General features: G+C 34.2%; 1 protein-coding gene across 4 annotated transcripts in view; it reads left to right on the top strand.

Moving 5' to 3' along the window:
- Positions 1-462: 462 nt before the first annotated feature.
- LOC129743444 (aquaporin AQPAe.a) overlaps positions 463-20710 on the top strand; it is a 66543-nt gene continuing 46295 nt past the window's right edge. The window contains exon 1 of one of the 4 annotated variants that reach the window (XM_055735480.1): positions 463-982. The gene's annotated coding sequence lies outside the window, so the exon portion shown is untranslated. Of the gene's footprint in view, positions 1181-20710 lie in introns of all 4 variants that reach the window. The other 3 variants (XM_055735477.1, XM_055735479.1, XM_055735481.1) reach the window with 3 other exon arrangements.

Below are 20710 nucleotides of genomic sequence, written 5' to 3'. Positions count from 1 at the left end.
CATTTTAGTTATCATATGTTTATTCAGTAAGCTCGCACTTGAGAAATAAACTCACTGGTTTGATAACATTGATAAAAAAAATCAACCTAATACAGTTTTCATTTCTAGCTATCGATGGAGAAAACTTGGAGGGATGGGATACTTTTATCAGACACAAACAACCAAAAACATCAAGCAACTACCAAACAGCCTCACTAAATTTGCTTCAATCAATCTCAAAATTACACTATACTTCCTCTCGATCTCCGAGCTCAACAATTTTTTTTGTCTTTCGTCCGTCGCGCTACAAGTGCTCCTCCACCTTTTTTTTTAGTTTAAACGTTTTCCAAATCTAATCCGGACAACGACATTGCGGAGAGTTTAGATCCCCGCACAGAAAATTTAGTAGAACTAAGTGAGCAACAAATGACGTTACTTGCCACATAGATTTTAAGGCTTGATGGATACTCGCATGCTGCCGGATGGTTCAGAGTCAGTTCAGTTGATGGAGAGTGCTCGTCGCCGGTTGGTCATATAAACACCTATTCCGAACGCCAAAACTCATAGAAAACAACGCGCGCTTAGCTCACCGCGCGGCACGGTCACCGATGAGTGTTGTTTCTTTCGTATAAAAGCGTTAATTGAACGTTCTGCCAGGACTAGTACGAACTCAACGTTTGTGAGGCGCGGCACTTTAAATTTTTGGTTTGTGCCGTCGTTTCCGTTTCTCTCCCTATCACTCCAAGGACCACGAAATCGGATCTAGCTATTGATCTACGATTGATAGCGATCTGTTAAGCGAAGAGAACGAAAAACTACTTATAAAAGTTACAAGTTACGAAAGTTTTCTGTGAGTGTGGAGAAATTTCAAGGGTAGATACGCGTGTGACAATTGTAGCTGATAGTGGCAATTCGTGTTCAGCAAAGGGAGCTCGGAATTATCGTGCCGCTGTTTTACAACACCGTCTCCAGTTGTGTATTTTCGAGTGCTATCAAATAGTAGGTACAACACTAAAAACGCTTCACTGTAATCTACAGACCCGTTTTTTGTGATATCGAACAGCTTAAGTAGACCAGCAGTAGTTGTGTTGCTAAATATTTGCGAAACTAATTACTCTCGGGACATAATTTAAGAGAGAAAACGTGCTGGTAAATAGAAGTGCTGTTAAGATCGAGCCAATTATTAGATCGTTCTATTGAGGTAAGGTGAAACAGTTATTGTACCCTTCTTTATTTGCTCTGGATAATTTAAAGTTGGATAAACATTGGCCACATCCATGCACCCTGCCATCAGTGCCCTGCCGTTAGATTAGGAAAAATGATGTTTCAGTGTTGAAAAAAATTATTAGTGCATCTCTGTAAAGACCATACGTTTAAGATTCACCTTTTGATTAAATTCTTGGAGTAATAAATTGTTTGTCCTTTCTAAAATTAACAATTATTTACACACTGACAAAGGTTGAATGTAAAACAATGTACCTTTAGGTAAATGTGAAATATTATATCTCCCAATTTCGCTGGAATCCAAGTACATAAGACGTTATTCTTTAATGAACAATCTATGTAAATCCGTGCACTACCATGCTGCAGTCGAATATAGGCTGAATCTAGAATAGATCGTCCGATCTAAAAACGAAATTCCGGTAAAAATGATGGAAAAAGGTTAAGTTACGTAACGATTTTTCATTGTACTAAAAATCCTTCATTTTGAGTGCAGTATGCGACACATTTGTAGTAGGTACTCAATCTAAGTTTCTTGAATGATAAAGTAGGTACACTTAATTTATAGTTGAACAATGATTATGAGGGGGACAAAGGGGGTGCTATTTGCTGAGAAACTAGAAGGAATCTGGATAAATCTCTGACACGTTTTAAAGAATAGTTTGATAATAATCATAACAATGTTAACTGCATCATCTGAGATGAGATTTAAAAAAATCGGAGATAAACTTAAAATTGAATTACAAAATCAGACTTAAACAGAAATATGGAGAGAATTATGGGTTTTTTGAAATGAAACCTTATTTTTCCGAGCGGATTGTCGCAACGCTAATATTCGTTACGAGAGGGGTCTAAAATGATGGATTTTCGCATTACGTAATTGATGTATGACACCACACGTGGGTCATCAACATGTTTTGAACGAACAAAGCTTAAGCTAATCTTAGAAGAGTCGATACATTTGTAAAAAGGAAAACCATATCCTCAAAAGTATGTATGAAAGAAATTCTAAACATTCGGTAATGATTTTCCGGAAACAAAACACCGGCATTGACCTTCTGAACATTAAAATTTACTGCCAAACGAAAAAATTTTATTGCTATTGCCATGGCTTCGAATTTTAAAACATTTTTTTTCCACAGCTTATGAAGCATCGCGTAAGGTACCGTAAACTGGAGGAAGTTTCATCACTTTTTTCATTCATTTTTGAATATTTTGGAAAGGGTTGCTGAAATTACTAAAACATTTTCTGAGGAAAGGAGTGTGAAGCATGATAATTTATTGAAAAATATGTAGTTATCATTATAGTGTTTACAATTAAATGTTTAACATAAAACCAGATCTCATGTATCGGGATAACTTTGATCACCATGGTTTTATCTTATCTCAGAATCTTCAAAACTGTCGTTTCGGTGCTTTTTAGCAAAGAAGGCATAAAAATATCATTTACAGTCATTTTTTGTTAAGAACGAACTGCTTTTTTATGTTTTATTTCGAAAACATTTTTAATCGAAAGATGGAAAAATGTGCTGCATACATTTAGGGGCAAATATAATAAACATTGCCAAATATTTTTAGCTACAAAAACAATGAAATTTAACCTTCTTACAATTCCCTACGTCCTCTCACTATTTCCATTTACTTTTCTTCTTTAAATTTCATAAATTCAATTCAATTCATAAATAATTTGATTGGGTTACTATAGCTATCAGTCATTTGCAGGCTTACACCTGGAAGTCGTCCCTATTTTTTTCAAATGTAAAAAATTTATCAACTTTCACTTGAAACATCCATTGTGCTTCTTTATGCTTTGATTTTATCAGGAGAGGTGTTTGTTTACGAGCCTTAGAAAAATAGATATTTTAAAATTTTGTGATCACATTTTTACTAAATAGCAGCAAAAACTTCCAAAAACAAACAAAAATATGTCTATTTGAATCTCTGTTTGTAGGCTTCTGAAAAAGTTTTCAGATATTTAGACTTGATTGTTGATGATTGTGAGGAAATATTTTATGTTGATCAAATTTACTCTGATGATCAAAACAACGCCAGTTTACTCTACTCTATTGATAGAATAAAGTCTGCTTCATTTAATATTGGAACAAATTCTTTTGCTCATTGTGGCGCTCCTAGTGGACGGATTTGGAAACTTTTTACACCCACGTGTCGGGAAATTCATTACCTTTCACCATGTATTTATGTCATAACACCAAACGATAGCATTTTGTAAACAACCGCCATGGAAGCCGAACGGAGAGATCAAATTGTGCACAGCTTTCTTACGAGTACGAGTACGAGAATTTCTTCGAAACAGCAATGAATAATTTTTTTAATTTTTTTTATGAAAGCGTAAAGAAAATGCTACATTTGTATGAAAAACAAATTATGAATTCGTTAATAAATGACTGAACTACACGCAATTGTTTGTGTTCCAATATTAAATGAAGCAGACTTTACATCCGTCGAACTTGGTCAGCACTTGGTCGTACAGCTTTCGAGCACGGATTCTGGCCACATTGTTCTGCTTCAGCGTCCGATTTGGCTGTTTGCTGGCTCGGAATGACCTTATTCCTTCCCGGAGACGAATTCGTCGCACCGTACTGGGAGCGGCCTGGAACTTATTGGCCAAATCGCGGTCTGAAAGATTGGGATTCCTCTTGACGGCCTTGATAACTTTCCCACGCAGTTTCCAGTCGACAGTTCCACTCCGACGCTTCGAATGCGGCTTCCGAGCCGTCGTCAATGTTTCCTTGTACTGCTTGATAACACGCCATACGGTATTTCTGGGCATTTTAAGCTGTTTAGCTAGCTTCGATGCCGACAACAATGGATTTTCAAGAAAACTGTGCACAATTTGATCTCTCCTTTCGGCTTCCATGGCGGTTGTTTACAAAATGCTATCGTTTGGTGTTATGACATAAATACATGGTGAAAGGTAATGAATTTCCCGACACGTGGGTGAAAAAAGTTTCCAAATCCGTCCACTAGGGGCGCCACAATGAGCAAAAGAATTTGTTCCAATATTAAATGAAGCAGACTTTACCTAGGAATTCTTGTGTTTAGATGAGGATCATCTGAAAAATCGCTATTACTTACTCACTAAGTACCTACATTATAATTAATAATCAATCATCAATCATCTGAGCGTCTGACTAGTTTCTACAATGTTCTGTTATTGCTTTCGCATTTTTCCAATTTTCAACACATCTGATGACTGGATGTTCAAAGTGGTGGCCGTTACATTTGAATCAATATTTTAGCATGAACTTCGAATGACTCACCGAACAAAATTTTGTGGTTAAGCTATGGAATAACTCTATTATTACAAATAAAGGGTTATGAATAACCACTAACTGGTTTGACCTAAGAGCGATTTCCTAAGAAATTCCAATGTTGCAAGAGTTCCACCACTAGCTCGAGATCAATCGGGCAGAAATTCACGAGAAGTGATAATTTTATCCTCAGAAAACAATACTCTCTTATTATATTATAAGCATCATTAAAGCTGTAACCGTTCAGTTACAAAGCATCTTTGGTTTTTTAACGGGTGCAATTTGTTTTAATTTATCTGTATGCTGCTACAATTCTTAATTTATATTTCATTTTTTAATTAATTGTTGATCGTAAATATTATAAATTTAATCATGCAAATAAATTTGGTTTAACACTTTTGTGAGGTGATATATGAACAGGTTGATGTAAGTGGGTGTGCGTCTTGCCGTCGCCTTGATGTTTCGCCTCGCCCAGGCTTAGAAAGTAGTGGAGAAAAAGGCGGCAAAGAACCACATCCGGAAGGAAAGTGTTTTTCGAGTTCAGGCGTTCGTGTGCTCAACATCATCGGAGAACAACTTTCTTTCAAATAAGTTGTTGGAAGTGACTTTGGTAGGGTAATTCCGCTTTATTTACCCTATCAGTTGGTGCCTTGGAACCGTGAAAGGACCTTGAAGTTCTCTGGCTCGAGGGCCATAATCGTGGAGGAGAACATACCTCAGGCTAAGTCCTAATCGCAAAGAAAGCTTCTCTCGGTTCGGTCCTTTTGGCCAGTTCCTCGACCGAACCGATCGCGTCAATGTAATAACGTTACGAGTCAGGAGTTTAACTCGAAGATAAGACGACCACCTAGCCACGTCACAGAAACCAATATAAACTGTGGACCAAATGTGTTAGCTCCCACTGGGGAGGATGAACCTACATCATCGATCCAGCCAAAAACAATAAGCCGGGGAACACAATAAAGGGGAATCAAGCGACTTCAACAGCAGCAGCTTAAGCAGCAGCAGCCCCATCAACTTTATACCACACCCACACCAACACAACACTCACTCAAAGTCTTTATTAAAAGCAAAATTGAAGTTTTGAATCACTTTTTAAATTAAAGTCTTGTAATAAATTCAATAAATTCGTTTACCCTAGTCCAAAATTGATAGTTGCAATTATCGTGAAGAATTCTGATAATTTTTTTTGTCCGCGTAGGTCCGTTTACCCAGTAGTAAGCCGACTCTGAGACCCAGCTCGAGGAGTCTCTTGCTACTGAATTAGCTTAACGGGATTTTTCTTAGTTACAAAGCTTACATTAGTTTCCGTGTGTAAATAAATCAACAATTATATACTATTACAACTTCTTTCATTTATTAAAAAAAAACTAAAAATAATAGAATTCTAGGATGTTTCATGAACAATACAAACTAAATCTGTGATTATAATATTTTTTAAAACGTTACTTATTCTTTGCATTGTTTTCCTAAAAATAACTAAGTTACTAAACTGCTATACACTGCTGGAAATAAGTATAAAGACAAGCTGTATATAGGGAATTCTGTACTTTCCTGTGATTATTCAATTCAACACTTGTCCACGGTAGATTAATAGATGAATGCAATTTCTAGAAATACAGTTGTTTCGTAAGATTCATGCATCTTACAATAAATATGCTCTAAAAACGGATTTTCGGGTTGGAAATAAGTATAAAGACAAAGTCTATTTTATTAGAAAAACACGTTTTTATTGATCTGATTTTCAAAAACAAAGGACTTTAATAATGTGTAGCATCGCCTTTCTTGGCAATGACTTCTTGCAATCGTCGTGGCATAGAAGTTATATAGCTTTTCAAAACATTCGGATCCAGATTAGACCATTCATTCTGAATCACCATTTTAATTTATCCAGCCGTTTCATAACTTCGGCCATGCTTGAAAATGTTACGGGAGAGAAGCCCCCAAACGTTTTCGATCGGATTTAGATTCGGGCTGCAGGCTAGCCACTCCAAAAGTGGGATGTTATGAAGTTCCAAGAACTCTTTCTTAGCTCTGGACGCATGGCAGGCAGCATTGTCTTGCTAGAAAACCATGTTTACGCCCATAAAATTTTCCGAAAATGGAACAAGAACTTCTTCTAATAGCTGGCAATACATCTGTGAGTCCATCCGGGTAGAGATGAAACAAACAGGTGTCTTTCCAGCCATGCTTTTGCCGGCCCAGATCATGACAGATCCTCCACCAAAGTTTCGTTTCTCTCTCGTTGGCCTCTTCTGCCTCTTGTCGTACCAGCGGCTGCTAAAAACATCTGGCCCGTCTAGGTTGAACTTCTTCTCGTCACTAAAAACCACGTTTGACCACTGTGTTCATGGTTCTCGAAATGCATTTGTTGTAGAAAAATAATGATAATGTTATAATTAATTGATAGTGATAAGAAACACTAAATTGTTCAATGAAAATGATTTTATAGCATTTCGGGTTCAATGAACTAGGTGGATGTGAGTAGTCAATCAAGCTCAAGCTCAAGCTCACTAAAAACCACGTTTGACCACTCTTGGTCCCAAAATTGATACTTTTCGGCAAAAACAAAACGGGCTTTTTTGTGACGAGGAAGAAGTCTTGGTACAGGCGTTGTTTTGGTGTTTCCTTCATTAGGATCGTCTTAGGAACTTGCCGAATCCGACGCCCAGATGCTGTCAGCTTCATCTCCGCCTTAATTTCCTCAGAAAACAGCTTTTGGTGGACCGCCAGTCGATTTATTTCCCTCTTACACCTCGGCGTCAGGGAAGATGGACGTCCACATCGCATCCTTGTGGCATATTTTTAGCCTAGCCGCAGATAATTATGCACCACATCCTTACTCCTACCAATCCTGATGCAGATTTCACGCAAGGCTAGCCCTTGTTTTCGAAGAGTATCTACCAAATATAATAGAGACTAATATTCACCACACTTGTTTTCCTCATACAGTGAGAAGGCGACACCATCAGCATCATCTAGCGGACAAAATGGAAGCACTTATTTGAGAAATTTGTCTAACTTGTGAATAGCGTGTATTCCGGACTCGACTTGATCAGGGATGCCAGTTATAATAATTGGAATTGTTTATTTCTTTTCTTGCACCATAAAAATTTTAGTGAATCAACTAACAAATAAAAAGTAATTGAAGAAAATATTTCCATACAATACTTGTTAATAATTCTGAACAAAATATAGATCTCAGCAATTAATTTTAATTACCCTACTTATTTGATGTTAGGATTCGTGCATGACCCGCTAATGGTTCACGACCAATATCTTTGTGAAAGGAAACAAATAATGTTTATTAAAATATTATATAAATAAACTTTGCCTTAAATATGCACAAAACCAGAAACAATGATAGGTTTGATAGATTGAACGGAAGTTGAGGTTCGGAATATTAATAAAACGCGATAAAACTCGTAATTAATCGGAGTACAAAGTAAAGCACGCGGTACATTTTTATTGAAACTTCTTTGATGTATATGTATGTGTAAGGTAATAAAACGAATACAATGCAAAGGCATGGTTGCCAGATAAAATAAAGTGTGATCAGTCAATGAGGGGAGTTACACTCTCAACAAGGTTGTCATAGTAGGACCGGAAAATGGTCAAGAAACTGCAGAATTTAGTGAAGTAAAACATTTCGTAAATTTCTTCATTACCTAAACATACCCGCAGTCATTTTTTCCCAGTCAAACGCAGTCATATTTTCCCAGTCAAACGCAGTCATATTTTTTATCCAGCGCTCCGATTATCCCTAAATAGTAGCTCTTAAACCGCACTGTTTTTTCGTACAAATTCACATCTGACGAATTTTTATTATATGATTTTGTTGCATGCACAAGTTTTTCATCCAGCCATCCATTATGGCTGCAAATGAAAATATGAAAAAAAAAAACAGATAAGCGCTTAATGAACTGATTGTATAAAAACAAGAAATCAATAAAAAACCAAAATTATTACAATTTAAACAAGATATTCCCAATCATCCACTCTCCTTATAGCACAATTTCTTACTAAAGCCTAGTCCACACTAGGAGACGGTTCGTCTCGAGACGGTCTCAGCGTCTCCCATTTTCTTCGGGAGACGCTGAGACCGTCTCAGGTTTCCAACAACAACAACAGACAACAAAGTTCGTCTTATAACAAAAATCGCAGTTCATGTTGCCTAGTGTGGACTAGGCTTAAGGTGAATATTTTTGTTATGAGTTTTTTATAAATCTAGGCCCAGAGAACGAGCACTATATGCCCAGTTGGTTTCGAGGATTTAGCTGGCGGCGAAAAAGATTTTAAATTTCTGACATCAAATCACATTTCTCAAATGAGCGGAATTTAATTTTTTTAAAGTGTACCTAAACTCAACAAAAAAGTAATGAAAATATGTTCGGACGGCATCCCTGATCAGCATTTCGACAGCTCCAGATTAACATTTTGAAATGGCACAAAATGATATTCTGTATTTTTTTTTATTTATAGAGACAAAAGTGTGCAACAGAATTGTTTTGTTCTTCCTAATTTAAACCAATTGTACTGAAATTTAAAAAACTCTTTCGAAATTAGATAAAATGCATCCGCTCAGCTCCGAATGGCATGTATGTTGGATTTGAAATAAAACATTTTTGTTATTTCTTAAATCTTTACTATTACAAATAAATGATAGTCTTAAACACATGTCATTGAAAACTATTGAAATATAACTGAGAATAATTATTGATAATCTTTTTTGTAACTTCATTTTTGAATTTCCATTTTTTTATAAACTTATCAATATCTAGTTTTTGTCTCTTAGATATTTTTTAATGTTTATTAACCCTTTAATGCATAGTGTTGTTTTAAAACAACACTAATCTAAATCCAAATATCTCGGAAACGCGCGGAAGTTTTTTAAAGATGTATGGACAAAAAATGTTCTAGAGATTAAAAGGAACTATCCCATGGTCTATTTTATTACGGTATTTCATTGTTTTTGTGAAATATCGAACAAAGTAGGAGGAAAAAATGCAAAATTCAAATTTATTTATTTTTTCGAAAAAAATAATTTTTGGAAAATTGCTGATATTTCTTCAGATTCGCAAATTCTATCAAATTCTTAACCTCAATCAATCATAAACACCTTCCTGCACCCAATTGAGAAGTTTTTGAAGAAATTTGCAAAATCGTATTAAAATGAATTAAGAATTTCAAAAAATATTTTTCAAGTTCATAACTTCTACAATACTCAAAAGATCGACTTCAAAACTCTTGAGTTGTGTTATTCGAATTAAAATGTTATTATTTCACTGAATCAATAACTGATATTCCCATTTAAAAAAAGGCATGCATTAAAGGGTTAAGCTTCCACTCATTTATATTTGCCGTTTTGTATGACATACTCATAATTTGTGGCTTTACTTCGATCAACATATTTACGTACTTATTTGCCTATACCTTAGCACACGAAATACAAAAAAATGTTGTTAAAACTGAAAATGAAGACATAGATAAAGTGAGTTTAGTGGAATTCGATTTAAAGAAACTAAAAGGAGCAAATATTTGATTAAGAATATTTAGTTTGCTTGTTTACTCGTTAAGTGCTGGCGGAAATTCTCAATGCTCATGCTATGACAAAAGCCTAAAATCTATGCTGGCAGATTTTATCGTGGATGTCGTAATGGGCGAATGTTAATCGAAAAATTATTCTTTCTCTGCTTAGGGAAGACCCGAGATCTGTCATAGTTGCAAGGAATTTTAGCTGCATCCCACTTACACTAATGGAAAATCATAACCCATATTCGGCAGCGCTTATTAAATATTTTTCTTAAGATATTTATGAAGTCATAATAAATTAGTCATTTGGTCAATGCTTGACCTAAAACGTTTTTGAGCCTGATAACATTCAATTTTGATTCTTTTTTATTTTAAACTTTGCGCTAAATCAATTGTCATATCAAAATCACGATGTGTAAAGGTTTGGATAACGTTTTGAAAATTGTAAGAATTTGCACTGTTAATAATTAATATTTATTCAAAAAGTAATCATTTTACTTTCCGCCTTTGCGATATGCTACGCCACACTTTTTGCGATTCTCAGTTGAAAAATCAGTACACCTGGCATCTCTGATCAAAGCTCCGAAAAAAATCACAGTGTAATACTTCCATTTCTGTCGCCAGATAGCGCTATTCGTGTCTCCCGTTTTCTCGTTAAGTGGTGTATATCGGTTTAAGTATATCTGGTATCTACTCTACCCTTCTCATAATCGCTCAAAGGGTTATTTTTTGGCATTTTTCCTGTAAATATCAAATAAAATGTGAAAACCTTGACCAATGATGTTTTCTTTCTTTGTCAACATCAATTGACTTCGTATTGAGCAAAACTTTTCACTTTTAGCGTAAAAAATATCCTACGCGAGCGAAATTGAACAGAAGCAAACAACTGTCTTTATACTTATTTCCAGCTGCAAAACGAAAATATTTATACTCTGACACGCACACATTCATTCTAACCCATTTTTACACACAGATAATATTCTACTCACAACTACATTTACATTGACTAACATTAGGTTACAGTTGTTTACACTGTAAACGTAAGAGCAGTAAAAACTATGTTGTCTTTATACTGTAGTGTAGTGTATTTTGATCAACTTCTAAAAAGAGTTATTTGACAGTACATTAGTTAGATACCTTAAATTCAAGAAGGGATATAACTTTTCAAAACTGTGCTATACTATGAGTTAATAATACAAAACTATTATTCACACAATACAAATAATCTATTGAGAATGGTTACATTTCCCGCATAATGAACCTAAACGTCCCGATATATATAGTAAAATTACATACCGTTTTATCGATTTATTCCTCTTTGCGACTTTTTGATAAAAACATGATATAATTATGGTTGTAACAACTAAAATTTAATGAGGTCCTCAGAGCCAAAGAGGTATAAGTAATCGAATGGTCGATTTTAAGTTAATGATGCCAAACGATCCTTAGTATTTCAAACTATATTCGATGATTATTTCAGATTTTCTGAATTCTGTTTACATACTTGTACATTCGAAAGAAAAAAAACAAATTCTCGAAAAATATATGAAAATGTTCAAACACGTTTTTTCTCGAAATAAGCCTCAAATGATGTTTGTGTCAATCGTCAAGAATCGTTCAGAGTAGTATAAAATTTGCTGCTTCAGGTTTTTTTTTTCTAACTAGAGCAATTACAATTAATAAGTAGCCACTAGTCTAGTAGCTACTCATATCATTGACAGAGAACGAGATCGATTCAAACAACCACAATAGAAATCCCGACACCGAGTCTGGGCTCGGTAAGAATTGCGGTGATTTTGTTACGCAAAACCCAAGCGACAATTTTTCATTCGCATTCTTCTGAAGCGCGAAACAATCTCACCTGGTCATTCAGTAGTATGTTCTTAGGCTATCAAGCTACTTACGGTTGAAACAAATCCACCAACGAGCGAGATACATAGCTTGTCACGAAACGCTGTCAAGCATCTCGGAACCGAAGCTGTTACTCACCGGATCATCATCCAGACCTACGGTGATTGCTTTCCGGACAAAGCTGGAATATCTTATTTCAGTCTATCTCTATATCTGATTCACCAAACAACACGAATTTTAAACTTGATAGGGTATAGGCAGTTCATGATCGTCTCAGCTCAGCCAATATTCATAAGAACATAAGTTTCCGTGACTAAATTTGCCCCCCACACCGGATGACTGCAATTTGCTTCCGAATTAGGTTCAATCATGAATTGGAGAAGAGGGGAAGCACCTCTGAGTATTGTCTCAGCAAAAATAACGTTGCATTCCAACATAAATTCATTTGTTTACTTTTCACATTAATATTAATGAAACGATTCTTTCTGCGGAAGGTATAAATATGTCAGGAAAGCAGTATTGCCTTAAATTTCATTAGCTGAAATATTCTAACTTGGATTAAGTTATTTGTGTGAAAAACTAACTTTAAACTACTTGTACACAAATCCAAGTTCCGCACTTAAATGTGTAATTGATTTTCAAAACAAGTGAGAAACTCATTTCGAGATCGGAAATTTAATTATTGTTATCGCATAGCTGAAAACAAATGAGAATTTCCGAACTTTTTATCATTTTATTCCATTGTAGCTGGGTAGCGTATTCCTAAGGGTGGCTTCTTAAACTGTTCACGAGTTCAAATATGCAACAATAATAATTAATACCATAACGGGTGAAAAGTGTTGTGGTGTATAATAAGGGGGAAGAAATTTGAATAAGGAGACCCGCATTTCAAGCTCAAAGTTAGATTTACATTCAGAAGTTTTAGGTATATAGATATCACGTTATTTTCTTGTATGTTTAATCATTTTTCTTGAAGGAATGCAAGGATCCGTTCTGATGTCTTGAGATGAAAGTTGTGAAATGAAACATCAAGTTTTTACATTATACAGATGGTACTTCTCACCAGTTTTAAGTTCTTGTTATTTATTTCTTTTAAACAAAATTCAAAAAAATATTAGTTAAAATTAATATTATTAATTGCTGGTAGAATTCAAATGTTTTAATATACTTACCCGAAGTTACGATGAATAATTTCAAAGATATAAACGATTGAAAATATCTTTTATCTTAAAAAAAACTTTTAAACATTTAAAAGTCAATTGAGCATGAATCCAAAAATATAAAAATCAAAGATTTTCTTTTTTAAATCGTTTTGAAACGCCCAAATAAAATGTTGTGTGGTTTTTTAGTTTATCTGAGAACCCGTATTATATGAAAAAAAAAACTTTTTTAATATTCTCTTTCAATTCCCAAGTAGCCAAAAGTTCCATAAAACAGGCTCTTAAAAGCTTACTCAGCCCTGCTCGAGGGCTGTATAGCATTCTATATAGCTTGAAATTTAAGTTGTTATCGATACTTTCAAGTTCCATATTCAAGACTGAGTAGAAGGCTACTTAGCCGTTGCATAGTGCTTTGAATAAAAAATAATTGTAGAAAATTAAATTGATCAAGTTTTTCTCACTTTCAAATCTGGAGCACTCAATTTGTATTTCTTTATATTGCTTCGGTTTTTTTTTTAAATATGTAATACTCTCTTGAAAAATTTGCTTGTCCAGAAATTTGAATCTAATCCTGCTAGATTCCAACTGAACGCCTTACCTTTATACCAAAGCTGTTTCCTGGGTTGTTGTATTCAAATCATTATTTTAAAGTAAACTACTGGTTATCCTTTAAAAGTAGGCGGGATAAACATGTAAACAATGCGTTCAAAATATTATAAACAGAAGCTTTGAAAAGACGAAGTTTTATCACCCTCCAGATGAAATAATCCTTTCTACAGATTTTGTACATTCTCCCATTCTGCACCGGCAATCATCATGTGCTAAGTAAATTTTAATTTTGTTTCCGTGATATTTGATATTCATTGTAAATTATTTCTATCAGGTTGCGGTTTGAAAAGCTGCTGTTCTTTTCATTGGAACAAAAAAAATCCACAAAATTTTTCAACCAGTATGTACCTAAATAGTATGCAGTTAAATACTTTTTGGCAATCCCTGGTGGAAAATCTCGTGTTGAATACAACAAAACCATTTGAAATTATTGAAACAACTCAATTCGCATTTAAATTTCATACAAGTTTCGCATGGAACCAAAAATTTCGTAAGAAGATCTGCGAGGAACCAAAAAGTACGTAAGGAGTTCCTCATGGAACTAAAAAGTTCGCAAGAAGTTCGTAACACGGCACGATAGCGGATAGGCCAAATCGATTAACGAACTTTTCAAGGTACTTAGAACGCACAAATATATTCTATGCTACTTGTTTAGACTTTTTATGTTCGTTCAGAAATGCAAATCAAGCCCTTTGGTAAAACAATTTTCATTTCTCTTGAGTACCTTCTATTCAGCTAAATGTGAACTCTAAACATACAAGATTAAGTAGCTATGTAACTTTTACTTAAATACTATTTTTTATTTATCAATTCTTGTCACTGAAAACTGTTTGACAAGCAGTTGTCAAAATTTACAGCTAAGGAAAACTTAAAAACATGAGTGGCCTAGATGACAGCGTTTAAGTCTTCTAAGCCAGAGGTCATGCGATCGAGTCTTGGTCACGGCATACACAGTACTTTCTGTAGGCTGGTGGTTTTATCATTTGAAAGATGCTTGCCTTTTTTTTCTTTGAAAGATGTAATGTTAAGTAGAATTTCGATCTCTTCAAAGAAACATTAAGATTCACTGAGATCCTATACGTACCTATGTGTTATTTTCTTTATTACAAAAAAAAGATCTGGTGAAGATGTGGTGAAAAGGAAAAGTGTTTTATTGTTTGAGAAACTCGTAAAACTAAACACCGCATACAAAATGGATCTAAAGAGCGATCAAAATTTGACATTTCACAACATTTTCACCTGGAAGGGATATAAGAAAATTATGTCTTTAAAAAAATTAGTTTAGAGACAGTATGTATTCACAAAAGTTGTAGATTTTATTATTTATGAAACTTTGCCGAAGACACTATCGAGAACGCATAAAAATCGAAAAAGGTAAGAGCACCCACTCAAATAATTAAGCGGACTCAGCCGAACTCTTAAGGTTATAACTTACTGAAGAAGGACATTATTTTGGATATTTTGTAATATGTAGCCTTTCTTAGTTGAAATATGTATTTGACCTGCTCCACAAAATTGTGTGTTTCAACAATTTGAATAACTTTCTCAACTTTCTATTAAGTTTCTGAATTGTATATTGAAAAAGATATTTTCAAAAAACTTCAAATTACTTATATTACTTTCAAACTGCTCGTAACGTTTATGATTTTTATGCGATATTGATGGTGTCTTGGACAAAGTTTATTAAAATAATAAGATCTAAAACTTTGGTGTTTTTCCTTCAAGAATTTGAAAGATCATTAAAAAATATTAAAAAGTCCGCAATTAATTTTGATCGCATTTTAGGGCCATTTACCCATTTTTTCGTTTAACAGATACTTTTGGTAATCATCTTTTTCATCAAATAAACGTATTCTCGAAGTATTGTTAAATGCAGACTTAACTCGAGGGACAAAAATGAGTAGAAATTTCAATAATAGACTTTTAGCTAAAACTGTCGGCTATCCTGACAACAACAAAACACTACTACAAGAAAAAAAACATAAATTTGGAATCAATACAACAATAAGTGTTACAATTGGTAAAGTTGGGAACAAAATAAAAAAAAATAACACCAAGACCCACATCCAACAAATTAATTGTTCACTGGCATAGAACAACAATCCAGCTCAAGCCATTCACATCTGAGTCTTATCGTATCTTGACGTCGATGGTTAGTTTTAAATGACAATAACAGGTATCTGTACATAGGTAGTCGTATACGACATTTCCTCACTACGTCATTTCTTGGGAAACAGGAATTTGAAAACGCAAGTCCATGGGCTGTGCATATCGAAACAATTTGGCAGTTCAAAACAACTCTTCGACTTAGGTATAATCGAAGTCGATGAGAAGTCGAAAATAAACAACAAATCTTAGCCATTCCGCGAATCCAATCATGACTGACTGAATCATCGACAGTATCAATCAAACGGCAGCTCTTACCATTCTTAAATGAAAAGTTGTAAACCGTTTATCAGATTGTTCGTTGGTGAGACGAATAGCCATAACATAATCTCTGTTTATATAGGTAGGACAGTACATTGGCGTTTTGTTGATTATTTTGGAGAAACTGCATACATAAAATTATCATTTTTAAAAATGCATTTTTTTTTAAATTTTAATATATATCTGTTAAGCATACTAATTTAAAATTAAATTCAATTGCTTATTGCAATATGCTTATTGAATAAACACATACTGAACCAAAAAAAAACATCCCCATGTTAACCATCTGATAGTAGAACTGAATCCGTTTTTTTTGTCATTTTCACACAGCCAAATAACCGGACCAGTAGGTTAAAAGTAGAATGATATTGCTGATTCAGGTACCTACGCCCAGATACGAATTGAGAAAAACTACTTTTCGGATTAGGTTTTCATGTTTTGACTACAGATGCAAATTAAGGTTGTTGATTTCATGGGAAGTCCCAGATCATGACTGGCCAAAATGACTCTGGAGGCTTGACGGGTTCGGCTGTTTCCCGAATAAGTACAGATGTGTTCAGTTCGCAGAGATGAATTTAATTGTAATGATTAGAAAAAAAAAAGTTGAAAGGCGACATGCCTTAGACAAAATTAAAGTTTCCAGGATTTTTAGTATAGCCACTACATCCATAACCATATAAATTTAGATTTCTTATCAATACTAAAATTCTTATCCAAAATTCTATTTGTATTTTTTTTAATCATAAATTTAGGCTGTTAAGAAAACGTCCTAAACTTTCAGTATCTCTAGGGTGTAAAAAAAATGAAAATCACGTTATGAACAGCGTGAATGACACAAAAAATTACTATAATTTCTCTGTGCTATAATCGATACCAAAAGAAACTGTTTTGTGTTCAATTCAAACCACGTGAGACGATTCTCAGTGAATACACGTTGGAAAAATGTGCATTTCACTTTTGTGACATCTCATCTAGAACAAACTCCTGACGTCATAATTGATAGCGGTGGGCGGCACATTCAGAAAGATAATCATTTGCATGCATGCTGCCGAACTCGATTGCGCTGTCAACATCCAGACCAGATTGCGTGGGCAGTCAGAGCAATTTTCCTATTAGCATCACCACCGCATCACCGGTACGGACATTATGGTGCGGAGACAAACCGGAACTACTTACGTAAAAGGGTTGCGATAATGTTCCCAGTGTAGCACGGGTTTACAAATACTTTGTACTGAACCTTGCTTAACGGTAACAACAAAACGTGTTCTAAAAATACCTAATTTCTAATTTATAAAAAAAGAATCTTCGACGACAGCATGAATTATTAAGCGCTTAAAAATGCGTTAACTCACGTCAATAGCGTTAGCAAACATTGTAATCAACACCGTAATATTCACGAACCTACGATGTGTTCTTGAGAGTAAATAACCCATGAAATGCCTTTTCCAGCAAAGATTGTATTTGGTTTCGCGAAAAGTCAAATACGCATGGCGCATATCAATTCGGGAGTCCGCCAATGTGCAAATAACCACTGAAGTGTGCTGCTTTATTAATGGTATCGATATAGGCACAACATCTGTTTCGTACTTCGGACGCTATCGTATTGTAAACAGGCGTAATAAGCTGAATTTACGTGATAAACACGTTTTATAATGAAATCCTTGAATGGCTACTCCATTAATCTTCCTTTGCCATATCTCGATAGTCACTCCAATATCTATATTGTTGGCACAGATAAGTCGTGAATAGATTGATTGATTCTGTTCGGTAAAAATTAAATGCGATATCAATAAAAGATGTACATCGCAAATAGGTAGATACATTTTTGGGCGGTATTAGAAATTTGAATATTTCAAATGAAAAGAATGTATTGTATGCGTTAATGCGAAATGGGGCGTTGAGAGCCTACAAGAGGGACGGTGAAAGAGCCCAGTACATCCAATTGTTGTTGTATTTGTACACTGAAAATAATTTCCACTTAAAATGTAAGTGACGATTATAGTGAATTTTCGCCATTTCTCAATTCATGTGAATTTTAAGTGACCGTCAAGTGAATTTCAAGTGAGCGGCGAAGTGAATTTTAAGTTAGCAGCAATATGAATTTTTGAATGCATGCTCAGGTCGATTATATCTTTTTTGAAAGAGAATTTCCAGATGGAATTTAGGCATTTTAATTATCAATTATTTTTGAGATTCAAATTAATTTATTATTTAAATAAAACAAGATCAAAAATAAAAGTTTTTTCAACTAATTTTTTGGGTCCAAATAAATGTTCCGACTTGAAAAAAATTTTCGTTTTCCACTCAAACAGGACATTTTTGTTGCTGTTTTCTGCAAATAATAATAAATAAATTAAATATTTTTAGAGTATTCAATGGATTTTATACTTACTTTTATATTTGTTGAGCTCGAAAATTCCAAAAAAAAACACACAATTGGATCGTGTCTTCAGAACTTGATGGCCTGAAAAAGTAGAAATAAAAGAAAAATATAATTTAATATTATGGTTCCGGTTTATTCATCACAATTTACCTTTTATAACAAACAACCAGCATCATGGCAATGCTAAACGATATTTTCATCGAGCTCTGGAAGTAAACAATTGTTTTTTTTTTGTAATTCGTTTATTTGAAACGGCACATACTTAAGGCTTTAAGGAGCCAAAACTTTTTTTTTACAATTGTTTGCTTACGTCTAGATCACTTTTTTAACACTTTTTGAAGAGAATAGGAAATAGATAGGGAAGTATGAAAAATAAAAAGAATTATAGACGGACATCAATAGCTTTTAGGAAAAGGTATATTTCGAACATGTAGTCCAAGTCCATTACAGCTAACACATCCCTTACTGGAACGTTGGGTGGTTTTCTTCGGGCCCGAAGGGAATCTATGAAATTCGTTCTATGCTCTATGTCATGGTAGTAAACAATTGTTTTAATACTAATAAATAACTTCTTTTCTGCGTCTACTAGCACAAACACAACTCGTTTAAGTTTCCCTTCCAAACCACAATAAACATATACAATCCCAACATTGTTGACATGCGCTATTCGTAGAATCATTTGAATTTTAAGTGATCGGTCAAGTGAGCGCAAAAGTAAGTGGACATCCAGTAGAATTCAAGCGTCAGTCACCTAAAACTCAAGTGATGAGTTAGTGAATGAATATTGACTCGCTCAGTTTAAATTTAAGTGAGGGGCAAGTGAAAGATACATGAGTCACTTGAAATGAAGAAATTCACTGAATTCTTACTTTTAAGTGAATCTTTAAGTGTGATTTTGGGTTCAGTGTATGTTGGTTATCCACCATAGGTGCACGGATTCACCGCAGTTTCTCCCTAAGTATGTGCTCACATGCATTCTTTAGATTATTCGACAAAATTTCCAATGCAACGCGTACCGTCAAGCGGGGCATCATGCAACAGCGGGGTTGGATGCAACATTTAGATAACACCACACTGATTCATTTTTTAATTTAATGTAATGAGATAAAGATATCTTTTAATGATAACAACATGATGATGACATAATTTCTAGCATCCTGAGATAGTTTTTTAAAGTTTTTGATTTTCATATAAAATTTAAAAAATTGAACAATTAATGTACAATTTTTAACATTTTTCGATGCCGTAAAAAACTATACCCAGTATGAAGGATTGGCTTGATAATATCACCTACAAACTTTATACTGGTTTCCTCATCCTATACCAACACTATTGATGTAAAAATAGTTTTCGAAAAATCACTAATTTTTTTTAAATAAATATTTTTATAATTCAGTTACCAGTGTGGGGTAAAATGCAACAAAATGCAAATCAAAGAAACACCTTGTAAATCTCATATCCAAATGCTGGAATATGATTATTTTGCATCACGCGTTTGTCAACACTGAAATTTCTTTCATCCAAACATTTTTTTTTTAATGATTTCGGCTTATTTTTATTTTCAGTACTATTGTTTTACCCCTGAATGTATGCAGCACCCTAATTTTCAGAAAAAATGTGAAAATAAGTTTTCACACAACAAAAAATCAGTGCAAATGGTGTTTTCATGCGTAATGATCTTAAATTCATCGAAAACTTATCAAAAACTATACATTTTCATACGTTTTCATAAAATTTCTTATCAAAAACATAGTTTGTTGCAAGTTACCCCACACAGCAAAAATTATTTACTGTAGAATCACAGCAAATATCCTGTAACAAAAAGGAGCAGGACATTTACCGTAATTTTACAGGTCGTAAAAAAAATTACACGACATTTATTTTTACGTGTGCATAGTTTTCTACAGGCTGTTGTAAAATTACAGGCCTGTAATTTGAAGCTGTGTACGCGGTACAGGGTTGTAGTTTCCACCTCATTTTCAAAGATACTATAATATTAATGAATGAAATGAAATGAGACATAATAAATATTAAAATATATTATACTATATTACATTTTTATTGATAGTAGAATACGTTCACTGTTACACTTTCTGAATTATGGATGGCTTCACGGTTTCACTTTGTTAAAAATAAAATGGTTTTACTATCTTATTTTTCACACAGATGGCCGATCTGTTGTTTCAGTTTTTCGGTTGTAGGTACTGGGCAACAAAAATATCCTCCTGGCTCTTCCTGTCATTTTGCCCACTATACCGATACAATAGTTTCCAGAT

This window comes from Uranotaenia lowii, chromosome 2 (genome assembly GCF_029784155.1).
Source record: "Uranotaenia lowii strain MFRU-FL chromosome 2, ASM2978415v1, whole genome shotgun sequence".
In the NCBI taxonomy this organism is placed as follows: domain Eukaryota; kingdom Metazoa; phylum Arthropoda; class Insecta; order Diptera; family Culicidae; genus Uranotaenia; species Uranotaenia lowii.
This window is presented reverse-complemented; position numbering and strand designations above follow the sequence as displayed.